We start from the raw sequence: 16,201 nt of genomic DNA, 5'->3' as shown, positions 1-16,201 counted from the left end.
TACCAGTCATCTCACTATGGCTAGCTTTATTTGCACCCAAATAAAAAGCTGAACCTCAATGTTCAAGAGGTAGCTTTGTCTGCCTCATGCTCCTGGCCAGAAGAAAGCCAACTATGGTTGGGCTGTGCATAAAATCACCACATTTCCCCATGTTTTTCATAAAATGTTCCACTCCGCATCTCCAAAACGTTTCCCCTTGTGTAGTTCAGCTTCTTGCCCCTGTACAGTGGAGGAAGGGGAATGTGACTTAGCCCCACTCACACCAAGGAGCTACGGTCACCCTGCTAGCAAACCAGGTCTGATGTCCACAGGCTGTAGGAGCCTTAGGCGATGTCTTCTGAGGGCAGAGCTGGTTTGATCACCACTGTGTCAAAGGGGAGACAGGATGCACAAACATCCGAGTTAGTCATCCTGGCTTTAACCCCACAGGATATCTCAAGTGACTGAAATGTAGGTGGAAAGCCAGCTTAAACAATACATCTGAGGATTTCAGCATTAGATGATCAACCTCATAGAGGTCCAACACAAGATGACCAAATAGGTAACCCCAAATGACAGCAGAACAACCTCCAGACGGAGTTGCTAGCTCCTAATTGGTCTGGTATCACTGGTGGCAGCCAACAACCAGTCCTTATTATGATATTGTCAGAGCAGAGAAATCATGGTCACAGGGGAAAAAGTCTCAAGGGCAAGATTTTCTGAATATGTGAATATGCAGCACTCCTATAAGTCTGCTCCATGCTCAGGATTGTTTTGGCTTCCAGAGGAAGGAAAGCAAATTGCTGAAAGTAAAGCAAATTCCCATCCTTTGTGCCTGCAGGAGTTAGCAGAGAAAGGACAGCATGCAGAGAGCTGGACTGTTTTAGGGGAGAGAGACTCTGAAGAAAGCACAAGGTAAATTTGTGATAGAGAACTCCTTATATATCAATCCTTATATTTTGCTTGTCTGCTTTGCTTTTCCGCTGATTATGCAATTTTGAAATCAAGAAGATGATCCTGTCTTCTCCATTTTTCTGCCAGTACAGTTTCTGTGTCTGAGAACAGTTCCAAAAACAGAGCATTGGAAGTGAGATGTGAAATGAGAATTCAGATTTTACACTAGAGTTAGGAACTGTGAAGGACTACTCGCTCACCGTCTCCACTTTCCTTGCAGGACAAATCCACTGACTTCCATTTTCAGTGCTTTCTCTATTTGCTTTATCTGGTAGAACAGATGTTTCTCTTGGAGATTAAAACGTTGGAGTGATATTGAGCAATGAAGAGCTAAAATATATCTAAGGAACATGGATGTGTCTAAACATGGTTAAAAAAAAAAGCAAGGATTTTAACTATCTGACATACAGAAGATGGCAAGAGATTTATCTGAGTAGCATTTGTAATGTATGCTAATGGTGAGTGTCATAAAGGGAAATGAAAAGCAAACTGGAAGACAACATCTATGACAGCCATGACAAAGTGAAAATAATTCAGTGTCACTCATTAAGGGTGAGCATTTCTCACCCTTAAATAGGCTCCAGCTGTATTTCATCTATGTAGAAGAGTCAGCCATGGCCATTTCACAAACATCTTTCCATCAAGTTTTTCACTGGAAATAAAATCAAGATAATTTGCTTGAACTAACTTACGGTAGCCCTATAGAATGCCAGCGATGTGAATTTCAAAGCTATTACCCTCAGACATTTTCCTAGCTAGAAGGTTCTTCTTTCCTCATATTCTTACTCTTTTGTCCCACTTGTACAGCCAGCAGTGACAAAGAGACTGGCCACCTCCATTGTCACAGCCTGCTGCCACATGCAACCTCCTTAATATCCGCATAAAGTACGTACAGTTATTGTGTGCTGAATGTTTTCTAGTGCTGATTTTCCTCATAATGCTCCTCATTTCAGGGAATGCTTGCAATTCCTTGTGGCTGATGGTTCTACAGATGTTGCACCACAGCCGTGATGGCAGCTGGAGTGCACAATGTGAGAACTGGAACTCTGCCCAAAGCATCTGCAGAAACCCAGGAAAATAATAGTCATTCTTATCCCATCCTCTCCAGTCAAATGCTGGAGTACACTTGTGGACTGCCATGGCCAGATGGCAGCCATTGCAACATACATTTCTGCAGCTATTCATTGTACTGGGAAGATTTTCTTTAGGATCCACATTGAATAGCATTTGCCAGCTTAAACTTACTCAACTGGCCGGACTCGCTGTGATCATAGAATCATAGAATGGCTTGGGCTGGAAGGGACCTCAAAGTCCATTCAGGCTGCCCAGGGCCCACCCAACCTGGCTGTGGGTACATCTGGGAATGGGGCACCCACAGCTCTCTGTGCAACCTGTGCCAGTGACTCACCACCCTCTGAACAAACATGGCAGGGTTTGTGTCAGTCATCTTTTCATGAGAAAAAGCAAGTAAAAGAGCAAAGAACATCCCCGCTCGTGGCTGCAATTGACAAAGGCAGCACACGGTTTGCTTTGTGATTTGTATTAAATCTTAAGAGGACTATTTGATCCACAATATATTTCAGCAAGTGAATTAACTAGGTTTTTTGAGAGCCTTAAAAAAATTGTCCATCCTATAATTTCTTCTTCTTATTTTCAGAAAATTAACATTGTTGTTATCAGCAATGTCACTCAAAACCACCAAATTGTTACCAGGTCCTTTCCATTAAGATTGGCTGAACTGAAAAGACAAAACAAAACCAACCAAACAAAAAAAAAGCAAACAAAATAACTGAGTACACAAGTGAAATAAAAGAGGAGAAAAATGAAAGGAAACATTAACCAATGGGAAAAAAAATATATCACAAAATAGTTGCAATGTTTTCTGCTCTGCTTCATCCTTTCTACTTGGAAATGCCAGCCACAACACCTGCTTGTGCCCTTCCCTTATCTTGGTAATGGATAAGATCTGGGATGAAAGTCACTCAGCTGAAACCTCTCCTGGAAATTAAACAGTTTTGAGTAGAGCATTCAACAGACTGCTTCTTGAGACACAGGTGGAATTTCCACTTAGAAGTGCTGATATCAAGATTTTTATTCTGATCCCATTGGTTTTCTCCTCAGGCTGTTAAAACATCAACTTTTTTCAAAGTCTTACAAATATAATTCTCAGCAAGGTAAAACATACCTTTCGGCTGGTTTTTGTAGTTGTTTATTTTTTAATTTTTTTTCCCCCAAAAAAAGCTTTGACTAGATATCAGGAAGAAATTCTTTCCTGTGAGAGTAGTGAGACACTGGAACAGGTTCTCCAGTGAAGCTGTGGATGCCCCCTGTGGGGAAGCATTCAGAGCCAGGCTGGATGGGGCTGTGAGCAACCTGGTCAAGAGGGAGGTGTTCCTGCCTATAGCAGGGGATTGGAACTGCATGATCTTAAAGGTCCCTTCCAACCCAAACCATTCTATGATTCTATGCTTCTAGCCAAATCCATGGGGAAACAAATAACACACTGATTTCATCAACAGTGGATTTAGGCTGGTGCTTGGAAAATTCCATCATGTAGCTTCTAGTGAATAACAAATCCAGTTAATAATAATTGCTTTGCTCTTTTGGTACAGTGATGTACTCAGGAAAAATCATCATTACTTATCATCCTACCAGAGGTATGCTCTGAGCTAGGTTAAGAGGCACTTCTCAGCAACTATTTCTCCTTTATACTCCAAAGGGCAGTACAAGAAGCCCTTGCAGACATGGGGTAAATGTTCGTATGCGTGCATCCTTGAATGACCTGAGCTCATCAGGCTCTAAGCAGCACTGGTACATGCTGCTGCAAAATATTATTCTTGTCTTTCTCTCTTCTGCGCTGTCCTTTTTCAGACTTCCTGGCTGTGACCTGTCTTTGTACATTGTAGCTCTTATTCAAATAAAAGCTTCAGACATCTGAGCCAGCTTCTATGGTACTTAGCCCTGTGGAACCTCCTGGTGAGGTGAATCAAGGCACGTGCCTTCATGTTCTGTCTTATTCTCCTCTTCTTCCTTATTCCCAGGCTGATTTTTAGAGAGAATAAAAGCAAGGAGGTGCTCTGAAGAAAGGAGCAGTAAATGCTGTGTAGCAGGTAAGAAAAGTATCACTGTGTCATTTTTCTTAGCCTCTTTTCCTTCTAAACACGGATATTTATACAACTATGCAAAAGTTTGTGTGCAGCTATATATCTATATCCATACATGTATATGTAAATTAAACACTCTTTTTATGAAACTCATTTAATGGGGGGTTCTGTATATCCTAAATTTTATTTTTCTTCTGACACAGGAAAATTCCCTTAGGCTACCAACATCAGCTGCTTTCTGTTATGCTGCCATCTGTTATGTAAAACAGCTAGAATTCCTTTTTTCTCTTTTCCCAGTGGCTTTCCTGTTTTTCAGCTATGGTCAGCTCTGGTTAGTTTTGCCTTTTTGGCCCTCTTTTATGATGCAAAATAGCCTTTTAGTTGTTACATAATTATAACATTGTGAAATAGGATAAAAGGATTTACCTCTACATGGAAAGTGTATATTTATCTATGTTAGCCAATTGAAAAACACCTTCTGCTTTCCTTTCTGATTGCAGTTTAAATCATGACATATTCCTCGGTGCATGTGGCATTTACAAAGGGAGCATAGCGGTATACTTCAGATCAGAATCCAAATTCAGATTTTAAGACATCTTTGAAATACGAATAAGATTGACTCAAGGATTTTGATTTAGAACTTTCATTTACTTAAGATCCCATATCCAAACGATGGTGCCAGAAGCTAAATATCCCTACTATCTATGTTGCCAGTACTTAACGTAGCACACCGCAAATGGCTTTGAAGTCTTTGAAGACTTGTTAAGTTGGTACAGACTTTGAATATATGTGAAATACGCAGTAAAACAGACTGCACAGCTGTATTGTTATTCTAATGCTTTTCTTGGAACTATAACTTTTCTCTCTTTTAGGTGACCCTCAGACAATGCTTTGGGATAAAGCTTTCTCTGCACATCTTCCTGTGCAGGCTATACATTCTCAGTTTCCTTAAACTGAAAGAATGTTCACTATATATGTGGGAAATGCAATTTATATCTGACCAAAGTGTTAAAGAAAAAATGTGTCTCCAGGTTTTTAGGTGACTGCATTAAAACCAGGATTCAGTAGCCTATTTTGCCCTGAAAAGACACCAAACGTGGTGATGTGATGTCAGTCCCTCCAGCTCACCTTTCTCCTGGGGGTCTGTGCAGCTCCCTCTGGTCCCTCAGCTGCTGGAGTTATCTTGGAGTCTACAAACTCTCAGCACCATCACTCATTCTACAAATGTAAGTACTGGGGGGAGGGGAAGAAGGGGAGGTGGTGCTTTGCCATTTTTTAGCCTTTATTCTGAGCTAGATTTCTAGAAGGAAGGAAAATGTAATGGAACAGGACCAGCCGCAGAGAATTGATGGACCCCTGTGGTTTTAGAACAAACACTGACAGAAAGATGTCTAGTCTACTGACTGGTGCAACTAGCTTTTCAGATGTGAACTGGGGAAACTGGGAAGGTCTGTGGTTGCCTCTTGGAGCTGACCGGGAAGTAGCAGAGCAGAAGAACCAGTATGACTGCTCTAGGACTGTTCTATCTGCTGGCCTTCAATAGGTAAGCTGAAGAAAATTACTGCAACAGTCATAAATTGTATTGTTTTCTAAACAATGTGAATCTCTTTTTCTTATTTTTTAATCTTTGAGAATAGACTCCAAAACTCAGAAACCCAAAATCTGTCTGTCTCTGTGTGTATGTGCAGGACTTGTCATGTGCTCCTGTAGATAGATATCTGTGTGGCTCCACAAACTCACTACCTTTCCTGGAAAGCTCACAGTTTATTTAATGGATCCATATGTGCCTCCTGGGAGCTGTGCCTCTGCTTCCAAGAAGACAGAGATAGGTCTCTTTCTGCTTAAATTCAGATATGTAACATTTATTACCTAAATCTCAGCTGCTTTTTCTGGGCAATAAACTTTTCTTCTTATCTAACTTTAACATCCACCTTTAGAATCATAGAATCATTTGAGTTGGAAGGCAGCTCTCAAGGTCATCTAGTCCAACTCCTCAGCAATGAACACCTACAGCTCCATCCGCTGCTCAGAGCCCCAAGCAGCCTGACCTTGATTGTCTCCAGGGATGGGGTATCTACCACCTCTGGGTAACCTGTACCAGTGCCTCACTACCCTTATTGTAAAGAGATTTTTCCTCATATACAGTCTAAATCTTCTCTCTTTTAACTACCACAGATGACAGAGAGCCCAAAACCAACTTTGAGATTTAGATGAAACTGACTGAATCTGGACTTCCAGTGAGACAAGCAAAGTTGAAAGCTGGTAAGCAGTGCACTGAGACACATCACAGTGGGCAGGGAAATGTCCATATGTGGGAGTACCAGCAACGTAGGCAGCAACACAGCAGACCCAACATGCCAAAAATTGCTGTCATATGCCAGTCACAGATTTAATTAAAACACAGCTCCATAGAGATATTCACTATAGTAAGGTTCCCTGCAGCAGATAAGTAGTGTTTTGGAGTTTCCTCTGCAAGAGTACTTGATATGAGGGGTGCTTGCTGTGTGGGGAATTACCCTGACTTCAGTCTTGCAGCAACATGATGGTAGACTGAAACAGCTTCCCTCTTGTGGAAGAATTCCTGCTTTCTTGGATCACTTGAGACAATAAATAATGACTTTGAACATTACACCTTTAAGATTGCTAAATATGTGGGAAAATTACAAATGTACAGCTTTTATCCTATGCAAATCCTCCAAGGCTGTATGTCATGCATTTAGTGAATAACAAGGGGAAGAATACTCACTTGTTATGGCCCTTTGCTGTGTACAAAAAGTTATGTCACATGGTTCTGTGGGCATGGTGGGGATGGGTTGATGGCTGGACTAGATGATCTAAGTAGTCTTTTCCAACTTATATGATTCTATTCTATCATTCTATGGCACTATTTGTGCAGACACGGATTCACACAAATGTCGCTGAAATAGAAACTCTCCAATTAGGAACCTGAAGGGTGTCAGTAACTAGCAAGTCACCCAAGCCACAGAGCAGTGGAGTTTTGCTGCATGAGACATGCCTACTGGGAACTTAAAGGCAGAGATTTGGATGTTAGGAAATTTAAACCTGGATAGGAAGGAGGTTTTTTTGCTATATGACAAATGAGCTGAGCACTGTGGTAAGTTACTGAAACTCCTCAGTCATGACAGCAAGTTCAATATCCCAGACAGAAACAAGGATTTATCAGTCAGGAAAACCAATAGCTCATCCTTTCCATCACTTTTGAATGATCTATACTTGGATTGCTTCCTCCTCTGCTGACTTGTCCCATCCCTGAAGGTGGCTGCAAATGCAGCTGTTCAAACAGTGTGCAGCAACCCTAAACCATGCAAGGAATAGGAGAGAAATCTTTTTATTACTCTCATATTCCTGCAAAGGAATTCTAGAAAGACAGTTGAAATTACTTTTCATCCCTGCAATATTGTCTCTCTTCTGACAGAAAACATGCTAAGGTATCTTCAGTGCCCAAGTGTATTTGTTTGTTTTACTAAGACCAAAGCAAGGCCCACAGTTGCAAGCTTCGTAGAAAGAGCAATATTTACTGGTCAGCTTGTTTTTTTATGAATTGAGAAGAACTGTTTTGAATGAGATGGCATAAGTTAATGGGAGGTTTGAAAAAAAAATTACATCTTGAAATCTACCCTATTAACAAATTAACAAATGTAGAGAAAGGGGAAAGAATTTATGTGAAGATCTTGGGAAAATTCCTTTAGTTGAATGCCATTTATGGCTCTTCTATCAAAATACGACTTGATTTCCTTTCCTACAACTTTTTTTTTTTTAGTCCCTAAAGAAGAAGAATTCTCATTCCAGTAGGATTGTTTTCAAGAAAATATTCCCAATTTGAAGATACCTTAGCAGTATTTAACTACTAAAGGAAATTGTTCTTCTGGTCATGTTAAAGAGCCAGAACTATCTTGAGAGGTACACTACAAAGGGGGTCTGGATAATTACACAGATAACACATCTAGCATCATACTGGAAAGATTTGCAATCAGTTTAGTTGAGACTATAGCCTTTGCTAGTGTAGGCACAAGATACAATTGTAAGCCCTATTGAAATATTCAGATCTTTAAAATGCTGGATTATTAAAGTCAGCAATCCGAGCACTTATTAGAAATATGATTTTCAGACCTTTACGTGCAACCAGGAGTTGTTTTTTACTAACCAGGTCCATTGGACCTCATGTGTGCTTCAGGCCCTGCCTTCAGAAGAGCAGCCAGATGTACAGAAGAGGGGAGAAGTCCTGGCTGACCACACTGCACGTTCCTTTGCCTTTGACTGTTCCTCCCATAGCTCCCAACTTCCTGTCTGTTTGGTCTCTCATTCACTTACTTTCACTAAGTACTCCCAATGTAGTTTGAGGCCTGTGGACAGTACTCTATTACATGTATACATATAACATTTTCAGAGGAATAACAATTCATTTGCAAGCGGGAATGACCTGTTTTTCCTCTTTGGGCTCCCTACAACAGGAGCTACTAACTAGTTCACTGGGAACTAACTGATCTTGCTTTTCTCTTTCTCTCTCCCTTTGACCTTGCTGGGGCTCCATAATTTCTAGAGGTGAGGTTCCTAGTCATGTTGAACCTTACTTTCTGAGACATACAATTCTGCATATTCTTTTTTTGCTGCTTTGAAACTTGGAGCAGAAAAACATGTCCTAGGAGGTCTAATAACTCAGATTAATTCCTCTTAATTCCTCTAGTTCTTTAGGTCATCTACGTTGGTCCATCAGGAAACTGTGTAACACAAACAAAACATGGTTTAGTGAGGAAGACCAGATCGAACAAATATTAGGTCCTAACAAATGTTAGAATACTCATGGCATCATTTATCACCTGCAGTGAGCCCACCTCAGCTTCCCAGCTCTGTGCAACGTGTGCTGCTCTTCCTGTCTGCAGAATGTCTAAGTTGTGAATAACTCAGGCTTGGCTACAGGGACAGCTGGAAAACTCTTGAAAGGAAGCATAAGTTTTTCAGTTCTTTCTGTGCAATTTGTTCAGCTTCGGAAAGGAGAGCAACATGCAGTGGCAAGTCTAACTGTGAATGGTTTTAGGGAGGGTGAATCTGTGGGTGTAGCTGTCACCCTGAGTACACAAGCTGTACCTGAGTTCACAACACAGAAGGAAAGAAGGAAAAAAAGAAAGAGAATGAAAGAAAGAAAGAGTGAGAAAGTAAGAGAGGGAATCTTCTATAAGTTGTTTATTATTTATCACTTTCCACACAGCCTGCCATCTCTGAACCAAAATATGAGATTTAACATTAAAAATGTACTTAAGTGAAACACAGCAAATACCATAATGGTAGAAATATAATCACAGCTGTCAGTAAAGTGAAATGGCTCAAGGGCAGGCAGCCCTGCTCTGCAGACAAACACCAAACAACACTTCATCCCAAATGCTAATAGACAGTATAAATTCTTATGAGTATCTCTGGATAACTTCTGCTCTCAGAGAGTTCAAAACCACATCTGACCTCTGCTGGCCACTTTTTTCTAGTCTCTCCATTTGCAGAAAACCCACTCCAGCTCCCCGGCTGTGTCTGAGTGTAGCAGATGATATTTTGCTGATGACTATTTTGGTTCCACCTTCAGTAGAGGAATTATACCAACTTTTAAGCAACTGAGGAATATGACCAAGTTTTCCAAATGTTTTCCAAACCCTGAGCAGTCACCAATACTTTAGAAGGTAACATCTGGCAGAGTGAGGTTTATGACCAGTGTCCCAACAGATCCCTAGGCAGTGTGGCCTCATTTCACTCCTCTGCCTGGGAACACCTCAAGTGAGGTTTCCCACGACCAACACACCTTACTGCCACCCAGCCACCGGGGCAGCTACGACTACACTGACAGAAGAAATCCACGCTTTGCTTATGGTATACCTTGTGACCAGATTATTATTAACAGAGATTTTCATGTCTATGCTGTTTGATTATGTTTGTTTAAACCAGAATTGACGTTACCTGGTTGTTTTAAACTTATAGTGAGTGTAGAGTGTCCACAGGGCATTGTGCCATCAGTGAGGGATGACTTTTCCTTTTCGACTGCAAAACTGAGTCAGAAACACGCATGACAGGTAGCTTATTGGTTTAGTACATCACTGAAAGGCATCCACATCCCACAGCAATGGGTGTGTTACGGGGACAGCACAAATAAACCACGGCAAAATGCATATTGCAGAGGTACAGGTTCCCACGGGCATCCTCACGTTGTGCTGAGCCTTCACCAAGAGCCCATGTCCAGGTAAGCCATCCCTCTTCCTGAGAGCTGTGGGGTGTCCCCCCCACTCCTTGGGAATAATAACCATATCATTTTGGGTAAACATCTGACAATGACAGCTACATCATCCTTGATCACAGTCTCCCAAAGTCGTTTCAGACATCAGTGTTAGCATTTCTCAGGATGATCAAGCCCTGTTTAATGGCAGAGTTTGTGAGCTCTTGGGCTGTAATATAAAGTGTGTTGTGCAGAGTAATCAGCAGCTTCACATCGACTTCAACGTACTTTCCTCTTTCATGCATCTATATGTATTACAGGTGGTTTCACACTGTAATTCTTGGCTAGCCACAAATGCCTGTAGACATTTAGATGCCTGTCCCCTGTTAAAAAGCCCACAACACTGATTTCTCAGTGTTACGGAATCAATGCAACCTCCTATTTACATGGAAAGAATCACTGACACAAAATATCAGCACATGACAAATCCTAAAATCTTTTCCTGAGCAGAAGCTCTCATCAAAATCAACAAGAGCAAAGATGTAAGGATCACTCACATAAATGTTTCAGGTCTGTTCTTTCAATCTACATCTCTTAAAACAAAGAAAACCTTTTAAAAATGTGTCAGATCAGTTTGCTTTGTGTCTTTTCTTGCCAGCATGAAGAATGCCTTGATGATTGCACAATCATAGCTTTCAAAGAGTAGCTATGATTTTGCTCAAAAAAAAAAAAAAAAAATCATAATGCTGGCTTAGACATGTAGACTACACTTACCTTTAGGATGAATGAGATACTTTCTGCCTATCAAGCTGAAATCCTTGCCATAGTTCTCAGATTTTAATGAGCATAAAATCTCTGTTGGAAAGACAGGTTAGACTTGATTTATTCTTTTTTTTAATAAGATGAGAAAATGCTGTCAGTAGCAGTGGGAAGGAGGCAACATGTTCATTGGTTACAGCAAATACAAGATCATAGAATTGTTTCAGTTGGAAGGGACCCTTATAGGCCATCTGGTCCTCCTCCCCTGCAATGAACAGGGACACCTACAGCTCCACCAGTGCTCAGGGCCCCGTCCAGCCTGACCTTGGGTGTCCCCACGGATGGGGCATCCACCAGCTCTCTGGGAATCTTGTGTATGGGAAAAGAATTAGAGAGAGAGGTGTAGATTTTACCTTTTGTAGAACTGGAAAATTTAGTTCATAGTGGGGAACAAATGCCATAAGTTGATCTTACTCCTAACAGCTAGGGACGGTTTTTGTCATTCATTATTCAGAAGCACCTTTTATTTTTTATTCCATGCCCAAGAGTTGTACCTGAACATCTCAGGGTTTCAACCCCACAACACTCTTGGTACACTTACAAAACAGGCAGTGCAGAAAACCTGGTTTTTAAGATTAGCCTTATTGTAGGCAGCCCTGAAGGAACTATCTAGCTAGTGGGCAGCCCTGGAAATCAAGGACTGCAGACTGGATTTAAGAGCAGCAACATGAGCTCTTAGTGTAAAGCAAAAGGAGATAATGTGATTCATGGATGTATAAACAAGGAAGCAGTGAGTAGGAGTGGGGAGCTGATCTTATCTCTCTCCACTGCTCTAGTAAGCCTAATACTGGCATAGTGTAAAAAGTTCTGGTGCCTGTGTTTAAAGTGGGAAAAGCTGGAGATAAGTCAAGAGAGAGGATGAGAGAAAATGCCTCTCTCTAGTGAAAGCCTGGAAGGGATCTCTCTGCTCATCTTATCAAGAAGATGGAGACGTGACTTGATTAAAGTGTACAAGTACCACCACAACAAGATAATAGCATATGCAAAAGATCTCCTTCATCTAGTGGAGAAAGCATAGCAGGAATCAACAGCTAGAAGCTGAAGCCAAACAAATTCATACAAAGAAACCCAGGCATGCATTATTAATAGTAAGAGCAATTAATCCTGGGAACTACTTACCAAAAGAAGAGTTGGATTCTCTGTCTCTTGATGTTTTCAGATCAAGATTGGATGTCTTCCTAGTAGAGATGCTCTAGGCAAACCCCTATGAAAGAGAAGCAAGGTGAGACATAATAACCCATGATATGCAATCAGACAAGTTGACTGGGTGATTCTTTTGTTACTACTCACTGGCTCTACTTCTGCTGGTAAATTAGTGCCAGAACCCAGGCCCAGAACATGATTACCTGCAATGTTAAATTCATAAAGAAGACCCCCACATGCTGTTGTTCTAGGCCACCTAGCCCTCTCCCAGACACACAGTTTGGGAATGAGCATAGTCCAGGGCTACGAGCAATTTGGATATGGCACCCTGGTTTGGAGAGGAAGGAAATGTTATGTATTTGCCAACTAGACAGTGCCAGAAGGCCTCAAGGCCCAAGAAATAGATCCTTGCATTATTTTGGTCTTAGAAGTAAAGTACCCTTTCAGCCTTTGGATATGATAAACTACATGCTTCATTTCTCCTCTCGCGGTCAGTGGAGCGCTGGCGCTGAATGCTGTGCCATGTTTGGCAGGATGCTAAAGGCAGTAAAACAACCCTGGCCACGTTACCTGCTTAGATTATGCCAGAGATCTGGGGAGGGGTGATAGGGTGCTCCTACCACATGTGGGTTTGTGTGGTCCCTTCTGAAAGCAACAGCAGCAATCGCTTCCCCCAGCCTTGTGTCTTGGTGGGAGCAGCAAGCTTGGTGCACCCAGCTCCCTGCACACAGCTCCTGTTTGCCCTTCCCACCTCTTCCCTTTCCACCTCCCAGCTCCTTTTTTTCCATTGCCAGGTCTGGATGCTCACGCTTTTGTTGGCAAACTCCATTTTTGCCTGAATTACTTGTAAAGGCTCAAGACAGCATTGGCTGCACAAGGCTCAATGCCAAGCAAGTGAAATGCCTGTGAATCAGATATTCCAGAGCACCTCCCAGTAGGTGGAATGATGTTGACACACTCACAGCTTTGATGAGCCCTAAAAGGGAAAAGGGAAGAATATTCTGACATATTTGAATATTCAGAAAGGATAATTGTTTCCTCCAGTAACTGACATTCCACAGGGGTAGTGTATTCCTGCCGGTCATGTCCATACTAGACAGATACACTGAAGCAGTGCTTCCCACACAACCCTCACAATTAGGCAATGCGGAACCTCGTAACTGGGATCTTTCAAATGTCAACACAGCTTCCTATTCCAGTGCTCGCTCGCTGCTCATTAGCACCATCGAGTTAATGTGTTTTGTTCCTGGTGGTGGTGATGTACCTGCTGCCCTCAATGTCTGCTGTAATAGGAGAAGGAGGAGTGCAAGCGTGTTGGAAGGTTTACCATCTCATCTCAGGTATCCCAAAAGGACAATCTTTGTTGTTTTCAAGTTCTGGAAGCATTTCTTGCCTCCTGAGTATTAAACAGATATTAATCCTTGGGCACTTTATATTGGGGGAAAAAAAATCCCACATAGTCTGACTACAGTTTTACCATTCTCTAAACCTACAGTGAAACTGCATCTACAATGTGTGGTTTCCAGCACTATTGAACCTGGGACAACAGTAAGTATTGCATGGTCCGAAAAGAGATGGGAGCTGTTTCATGGAATTATTTAATAAGTTAATACATTCAGTGCAAAAGAAATATCCGAAAGACTCATGTAGTGTTGGCAAATTTTGTCATTTTCAATATCTCAAAAAGCTCACAAGAAGCATAAAATAATTTGCAATGTGCTTTTAATCAGTTTTGCAATAGCTCACAGGTTTAGTATTTTTCGTGGGTTTGACTGCTCATTTAAATAAGCTAGACATGCATCTCCAAGGTGAAAATCAACTTATCTATGCTGTGTTCCAAACCATAACAGTGCTTAAAATGAAACTTAGATTATGTCACAGTGAAGTGATGGCTAATAACTGTATGTATTGTGATATACTGACTAAACACAGTCCTGTGAACAGTGAAAAATATGCAGCCATGCTTTCCATTTTTAAAAGAATTTGAGAATAAGTTTCAAGACTACAAAAAAATGATGATTTTTTTTGTATATTTGCAACTCCATCTTCACTCAGTACAGGTCTATAATACATACAAATACATTCCATGTGAATTTTCAAATGGAGTACACTGAGTTGCAATCAGACATTCAACTCGAAGAAAAATCTGACCATGTCTCTTAACCAGATTTTTATGAGACCAAAATATCCCTTGCTTCACAATCACACTTTATTCGTGCTTTTTGGCACTTGTGAACAACTGTTTTCAAAGTACAGGAAGGGTAAAATTAGATCAAAAAATTCTCTGACCAACGCCTTAGGAACTCACTGAGAAATGCAACCGCTTCCATCAAACCACGCATTGCTGCATTGGTTTCACAAAAACAAGGTCAAATACCCCACCAGTTTCATGTTTTTGCTGCCCTCTTTTTTAATGTTTTAATTATACATATTATATATATATTAACTATACATGTATATAAAGAAGTTACGATACTTACAGACATTAACTATATTTTTTATTTGGCCCAAATATAAAATTCACTTCGCTCAGTGTCTCGCAGACAAGCCAAAAGATTGGACACCCATGCATTAGAGCAAGCCTCTACATAAAGACCCAGACTTTATCACCATTAATAAATCAACCAGCACAACACTCCCAAGAGAAAACTAAATAATATTGTCTTTTTTCTTTTTTTTTTTCTAGTTGAAGAAATCAAGACAGAAAAGCTAAGTGCTTTTGCTTCACAAGACGTCCAAAAAAAACAGAGAGCCAAAGGGCAAGCCTCTGTTGCTGCTTGCTGTGGGGAGACACCAAATAACTTTATGAACTCTGCATTCCTCAAAAACAGATATTTTCCTCCACATTGAGTACCACGGTGCCAGGACTAAGTTAGCAAAAAGTGCTGGGACTGGGGAGTTCTATGTTAACTTACATATATCTTCAAAACACCCAAACCAGCCTTGTGCCCTAATGTGCATTTGACTTGGGGATTGTCAGAGTCCAGCAAACAACCACTACGGCTGCAGCAAGGCAACGCAGAAAAGACCCTTTCCAGTCCTCTTCCACAAGCAGAAAGATCCTCTGCTGAAAACAAGGTCATCTATCTTAGATTAAGCTTTATTTTTTTTGGTGAAACTCAGATCACTCAACACCTGGAGGCAATTTCCTAAGCATCTGCATTTTTACAACACGCAGCCAAGGTGGGATGAAAGGGCAAAACTTACTCGGCTGTCAGAAAAGCTGGCGCTCCCAGGCTTGGCAAGCTTGCTTTGGCAGAGCAGCATTGCCATGTGCAGGGTATCCATGCAAAGCTTCTCATTTAAGCAAAGCAACATCAGGGCTGTGATTTTCCCTTTGCTATACAGAACATATACATTTCAGTAAATTTCAGTCACACAAGAGTGGGTGTAACACTGAGCAGCAGCACTACAAACAGAGGATGCAATTATACTTGCAAAGTGTACAGAGCCCCGCAGGTTGGCCATCTCTCATTCCTGACCTGGGTCAGTTTGCAGTTTTTATCCTTTCAGTTCTACAAGCAACATGTAATTGGATTCCCCCTCCCCCCCTACCATGTTCCCACGGGTTACAGCAAGTTAAATGTCCTTGAAGAAATAAAAGCGTTTTCTGAATTTAAATCTGCATTTCAAAAATGTTATGAATTTAAAAAGACGGGCAGAAAAAATGGATCCCTAGAAAGTGTTATATTGGTCTTTTTTAAGATAATTATAAAGAAACAATCAGAATACTACTCTTATTTATGCCAGTGTTGATTTCCATGCTGTATAGTACCTCATACACCCTGGAGGCATTCAAGGCCATGTTGGATGGGGCTTTGGGCAGTCTGCTCTGCTGGGTGACAACTGGGATTGAGTGGGCTCTGAGGACCCTTCCAAGCCAAGTCATTCTGTGATTCATTCTATTGCTGTAAATACTGAAACTTTGTCTATGTGAGATGGCATGGCATTTTTAGAGAAAGCCACGGGTGGATCATGTCTGTGGAGA

At 41.2% G+C, this 16,201-nt stretch overlaps 1 long non-coding RNA gene across 1 annotated transcript; it reads left to right on the top strand.

Moving 5' to 3' along the window:
- The first annotated feature begins 433 nt into the window (after positions 1-433).
- On the top strand, positions 434-15,944 carry LOC109366316. The gene is made up of 5 exons (XR_004159015.1): positions 434-894; positions 3,975-4,043; positions 5,069-5,263; positions 6,213-6,299; positions 14,900-15,944. It is a non-coding gene; the product is annotated as an uncharacterized LOC109366316 (long non-coding RNA).
- Positions 15,945-16,201: the final 257 nt, after the last annotated feature.

This window comes from Meleagris gallopavo, chromosome 2 (genome assembly GCF_000146605.3).
Source record: "Meleagris gallopavo isolate NT-WF06-2002-E0010 breed Aviagen turkey brand Nicholas breeding stock chromosome 2, Turkey_5.1, whole genome shotgun sequence".
Classification (NCBI taxonomy): domain Eukaryota; kingdom Metazoa; phylum Chordata; class Aves; order Galliformes; family Phasianidae; genus Meleagris; species Meleagris gallopavo.
The sequence above is the reverse complement of the archived record's forward strand: the minus strand, read 5'-3'. Positions and strand labels throughout refer to the sequence as shown.